This window comes from Triticum urartu, chromosome 3A, assembly GCF_056163025.1.
Source record: "Triticum urartu cultivar PI428250 chromosome 3A, HENAU_Tu73, whole genome shotgun sequence".
In the NCBI taxonomy this organism is placed as follows: domain Eukaryota; kingdom Viridiplantae; phylum Streptophyta; class Magnoliopsida; order Poales; family Poaceae; genus Triticum; species Triticum urartu.
In genome coordinates, this window is record NC_141875.1 from 734,165,241 (window position 1) to 734,171,367 (window position 6,127).

Here is a 6,127-nt window from a genome sequence, read left to right on the forward strand (position 1 = left end):
TTGTTGTAGTATTCAGGGATGGAATTATTTTCTTGTCCCAAGCAGAACCTGTAATAGTGTAACCGTCTCATTTTGGAATCTTGGATCTTTAACTTGCATCTTGATTAAGTAGACCTTGTCATAAGAGCTGTGCTCTATTAATAAAGTAGTATATTATTATTTGCTCTGCTATCCAAATTAATGCCCATAAATCAGCGCATGTCATGTGAAAAAGTTTCATGCATTGTTGCTAAATAACCTTCGATAAGCTGCCACTAAAAACTTTTCTTTGTTCCCTAGAAGAAATTTTCTTATTTCATTTTTAAAATACATTGCTGAAATCAGATTATCTAAAGTATAAGAAAAATGTAAGTTTTGCTCTCTAGCAACACAACTTAAGATAAACGTGATATTGTGTTGGCTTTTATCTGGTTCCTACTAAACTAGAGACCCATCCACAGCAAATTAAGCCCGGATACAACCGGAATAATAAGCTCAAATACAAACAAATACAAGCCCAATCACAACTTGCGGGAAAAATACAATAACAATCAAAGCCCGGAACGATACAGGAGTGAAGGGAGGAGGGATTCTGGTCACACACACACACACACACACACACACACATATCGGTGACATCAATCGACCGAGAATTAGTGCCCAGCCCTAGGAGTATCCCTTAATTATTTATTTAAGCAACATGGTGCTACGTGCATGCATGCATAGCCGCATGCATATATACTTGGTACGTAGCCTAGTATGGAATCTGCCCGAGCACGGGGGGCGGGCTATAGCTGCAGATGACAAACACGCCAGCGTTGCCGTCACAGAGGACAGCGCCGCAGCCGATGGTCTTGGTGTCCCTCCACACCAACTGCAGGTATTCCATGCACGACTCACCCGTAGGTGCGGAGCAGGTGTTGGTGGCGTGGTCGTAGTACTGCTTCCCGGACGCCCAATAAATCACTGCGTCCACCGCATTCCATTCGGCCCCAGCGGCCCGAAAAAGGTTCTCTCCGTATGGGCGCACCTCCGGAGAGAGTAGTAGCTGGCAGTCGGCGCGGCGCTTCTCCGCGTACGACTGCGCGTACGCCGCCACTATGGGGTCCCACATCACTGGCCCCACACCGACGGTGGCGCGCACTTCATTGTGGGCGTTCAGCATGTCATCGGCCCCGTTCTGGGCGGTGACGATCATGGCGGACGCGAGAGCTAAGAGCAGTGCCGCCGCTAGCTTTGGCGAGTACTCCATCGTTAATGATGCCTTAGGAAATGGAGGAAAGATGTGCGTGTGTGTAATGATGGATGAGATTTGTTGTGTCAGCGTGAGTTGTGTATTTATACTAGTGCACAAGCTAGCTCGATGGGTTGCTTCTCTAAACACCTAATCTTAGAGTCATTATTATTCTCCTTTCAATAGGTAAACAAGAATATCCACTTTTACGTACTGGGCAAATTCCCATACATGTGCCTGGTCCAAAAATTCAAGCCACTCAGGAAGCGGAGACCTCATCAATTCGAACAAAAAAAATAAACGGACGCCTCATCGGTTTGAAAAAAGTAACCAACCTGTTGTTGGCTAATTTGGTCTGGCGGGCGGTAGGTATGGAAAAAAAAAAGAATATCCACTTGCCCGGTTGAAAACTTGAAGCCAATCAGTAAACGTAGACCTCGCCGGTTTGTAAAAAATAAGCCAAGACCGCACCGGGTCATAAAAAATAAGCGCATACCTCATTAATTTGAAAAAAGTAACCAACATGCTATGTCGCCTTGAACGCCGCGTCAGGCCCTGCACTAGTAAAAGCATCGATTCATGGATGCATACAAAAGCAAAGCAATGCATATTACACACGATACGCCACACACAACGACATTCCGAGGAGATGTGGATTAGCTTCTCAAGAGGCAGCCTGTGTAGCAGCAAATCGTGCCCTCTATTTGAAGCAGCAATACGTACGAGATTGAATATACCTATCATGTATGCATCCAATTGAATTAGTTAACGATTTCTCTCAAGTGGAAGAGAAACTGGAGAAACAGAGTTGGGGCCGCTAAACATGATGGGGCAATCCTAGCTTTAGTGATACTAGATGACTTGTTGTGCCAGTTGACGAAAATGGCGGAGTTACTCCAGAAGAAATGTATGGTAATCTATTCCCAAGGTTATCGACTTCAAAAGTAAGAAAGTTAGATCATCACAATATACATTTTAGGTGGTGAATTATCGACATATTTATTCCAGGTAAGAATTGAAGCGAATCAGTAAGTGGGTGAGGTCGTACAAAATAAGCGGAGACCTCACGGCGGAGTTACGCCAGAAGAAATGTATGTTAATCTATTCCCAAGATCATTGACGTCAAAAATAAGAAAGATAGATGATGTAATAGACGTTTTAGGTGGTGAATTATGGGCTTATTTAATCCAGGTAACAATTGCAGCCAATCAATAAGCAGAGACCTCACTGGGTCATAAAAATAAATAAGCGGAGACCTCACCGGGTCGTAAAAAATAGGTGGGGACCTCATCGGTTTGAAAAAATTAACCAACATGTTTTGTCACCGTGGATGTCTCGTCAGGCCTTGCTATAGAAAATGCATTGATTCATGGATGCATACGAAAGCAAGGCAATGCCTATTACACACGATACGCCACACAATGATTTTCCGAGCAGATGTGGATTAGCTTCTCAAGAGCAGCCTGTGTCATGTAGATCGTGCCCTCTATTTAGCTTCTCAAGAGCAGCCTGTGTCGTAGAAGATCGTGCTCTCTATTTGAAGCAGCAGTATGTACTAGAGTGAATATACCCATCATTTATGCATCCAATTGAATTAATTTACGATTTCGCTCAAGTGGAAGTGATAAGGGAGAAAGAGAGTGGTGGTCGCCAAATATGATGGGTGATCCAATCTTTTGTAATACTAGGTGACCCGTTGCGCCAATTGGCGCAAATGATGTAGTTATGCCATAAGGAATGTATGGTAATCGATTCCCAAGATCATTGCCTTAAAAAATTAGAAAGCGAGATCATCATAATATATGTTTTAGGAGGTAAAATGTCCACATATTTATTCCATGCAAAAAGTAATAAAAATATTGTGTCACGTTACATGCCTTGAAGTTTGAACACATAGCCATTGTCTATCAATTTCTCTATAGAGGAAGAGGATCACAATAAAAACATATGTGATAATAAAAATGAGAGACATAGGGAATTTGAAAGGATCAAAATAACACTGAGATACTAACATCACTAAGTCCATGGTCGGCAACAACACCTGACATGGAATCTAGTACATAACTTAGACATGTGATATGTTTGTAAGATGCTATGGCATGGCTCCCCGAGAAGCCAAAGTTTATAGTGTTAAAAGCATGCTCCCGAATCAGCATTAACTTGTACAAAATATAGGTATTGTCACAACCAGCATGCTCCCAAATCAGCATTAACTTGTAAAAAAATATAGGTATTGTCACAACCAGCATGTTGTCGAATCAGCATTAACTTGTACAAAATATAGGTATTGTCGCAACCAGCACCACAGGTCAGAACATCACGGATTCCGAGTGTCAAAACACGGATATTCGATAAAGAGGAATGCATATTGAGTCTTTTAAAATATGCTTAGAAAGCAAGAAGATACTTGGTGAAAGCCAGTGTATGCCAAGTATTCCTAGAACACACTTGGCAAAGATCATATACTCGTCAATGAACCTAAAAAACACTCAGGAAACCTCCAAACATGCCAAAGACGATGGCCACTTCCATGTATTCTGCCGAGAGAGAACAGAAGAATCTTTGACACCAAAAGCAAGAAAAAAATATCGTATCAAAATATCCATATGCGAGGCACACCTCAACGAGAAAGGGGCAAACTTCAGCACAAAGTACTATAATGACATTCTTCCCACTCGGTATAATCCCGTGGCTCGTTACAGTGCCGTCAACCCTGAAGAACTACCCCAGCTTAGCATTTTCACATGGCTGGGTGGAAGATCAAGTGGTCCAAATTTCAAGTCAATCCAACATATGAAGATGGAAGATATTATGTCGTATATACTGAAGAACATGACAGATATAACACCATACATAAATTAAGTGCTCACCATTTTTTTTTGCACACATTCCTACCCCAGTTTTTGTAACTCTTGTTCTTCTCATTGCCATAGATTCTAGCGTAAAACCTGAAAATGGAGAAGGCACCTTACCGACAAAGAATCTTAGGACCTTTTTAAAGAGGGTGGGGAAGTAGGCGGCGGTTGCATTTGCTAGTTCTCCACAAAATTACTTATCTATCTGTCATGGCTCCTAGTGAAAGCCATTTCAAGTTGACCTTACATTGAACTAATACACAAAGCTTTTCCTGTTAAACATGTAGGCAAGAACCGACATGGAAGCGAGTCGTGAATTGAGGCAAGTTTCCAAAGGCTATAACTATTCTGTCAAGACATTTGATTCTTATGGTGTGAATGGATATTGCTTACATAAAGATTTCATGATGAATCATTTATAATCTTCGTTGGCATGGTTCTTCTTTGGTTCTTTCCATCTACCCATCATCAAGATTCAACCCCAAGCCTCACTTGTACTATTGTACATGGTATTCGCTATATGTGTTGTTTAACAAAAATCGATTCAGACATACTCAATGTAAACATATAAGAAGACAATCTAGGACTCGTCAAGGTTATGTACCTAGCCTTATTTATACATGATTTTTATAAATAAATATTTATGGATTCAACTATAGCAATTGTAAAATATGAAAAAAATGCATGGGAAAAGAGAGGCAAAAGAGATAAACCAGATGACTCCAAATATAGTTTTACGAATTTATCCTTCTTAGAATAAGAAATAGGAACTAAGAATAAATCATCTTGCAAGTAGAATAGAGCTGAACAGGAAACAAACTGGAAGTTACTCTAGGGATGAAAGCACTTGAGTTAAACTAAAGAAGGTATAAAATTGGAGATGGTTCGTCGTGATGTTTTGGTTGATAACAAGAAATTATGGAAGCTCAAAATTCCTCTAAGAGTGAAGATTTTCCTCGCATTTTTAACACAGGGCTCATCTTGACTAGAGATAATCTGGCATGACGTAATTGGCAAGGTAGCAAGACATGTGTCTTCTGCCTTACGAGTCGATTGAACACTTACTTTTTAGTATAAATTCGCTCTGCGGTCTAGGCCATAGTTAAAGTAGTTTCAAATCTATACCCCCACATTGAGTACGTAACATGTTCGGCCATTTTTTGTGGGGCATTGATAAAAATTTGATGCACATATTATTGTGGGGCGGCTGCCTTTTGTCGGGCATTGTGGCTTATGATGTCTACTACACAACCTTCTTCTTGTAGACGTTGTTGGGCCTCCAAGTGTAGAGGTTTGTAGGACAGTAGCAAATTTCTCTCAAGTGGATGACCTAAGGTTTATCAATCCGTGGGAGGCGTAGGATGAAGATGGTCTCTCTCAAGCAACCCTGCAACCAAATAACAAAGAGTCTCTTGTGTCCCCAACACACCCAATACAATGGTAAATTGTATAGATGCACTAGTTCGGCGAAGAGATGGTGATACAAGTGGTATATGGATAATATATAAAGGTATTTGTAATCTGAAATTATAAAAACAGCAAGGTAACTAATGATAAAAGTGAGCGTAAACGGTATTGCAATGATAGGAAATAAGGCCTAGGGTTCATACTTTCACTAGTGTAAGTTCCCTCAACAATACTAACATAATTGGATCACATAACTATCCCTCAACATGCAACAAAGAGTCACTCCAAAGTCACTAATAGCGGAGAACAAACGAAGAGATTATGGTAGGGTACAAAACCACCTCAAAGTTATTCTTTCCAATCAATCCGTTGGGCTATTCCTATAAGTGTCACAAACAGCCCTAGAGTTCGTACTAGAATAACACCTTAAGACACAAATCAACCAAAACCCTAATGTCACCTAGATACTCCAATGTCACCTCAATTATCCGTGGGTATGATTATACGATATGCGTCACGCAATCTTAGATTCATCTATTCAACCAACACAAAGGACCTCAAAGAGTGCCCCAAAGTTCTACCGGAGAATCACAACGAAAACGTGTGCCAACCCCTATGCATAGGTTCATGGGCGGAACCCGCAAGTTGATCA

General features: G+C 40.9%; 1 pseudogene; it reads right to left on the reverse strand.

Annotated features, from left to right (window-relative positions):
* Positions 1 to 444: 444 nt before the first annotated feature.
* Positions 445 to 1,297, reverse strand: LOC147982413 (pathogenesis-related protein 1 pseudogene; annotated as a pseudogene).
* Positions 1,298 to 6,127: the final 4,830 nt, after the last annotated feature.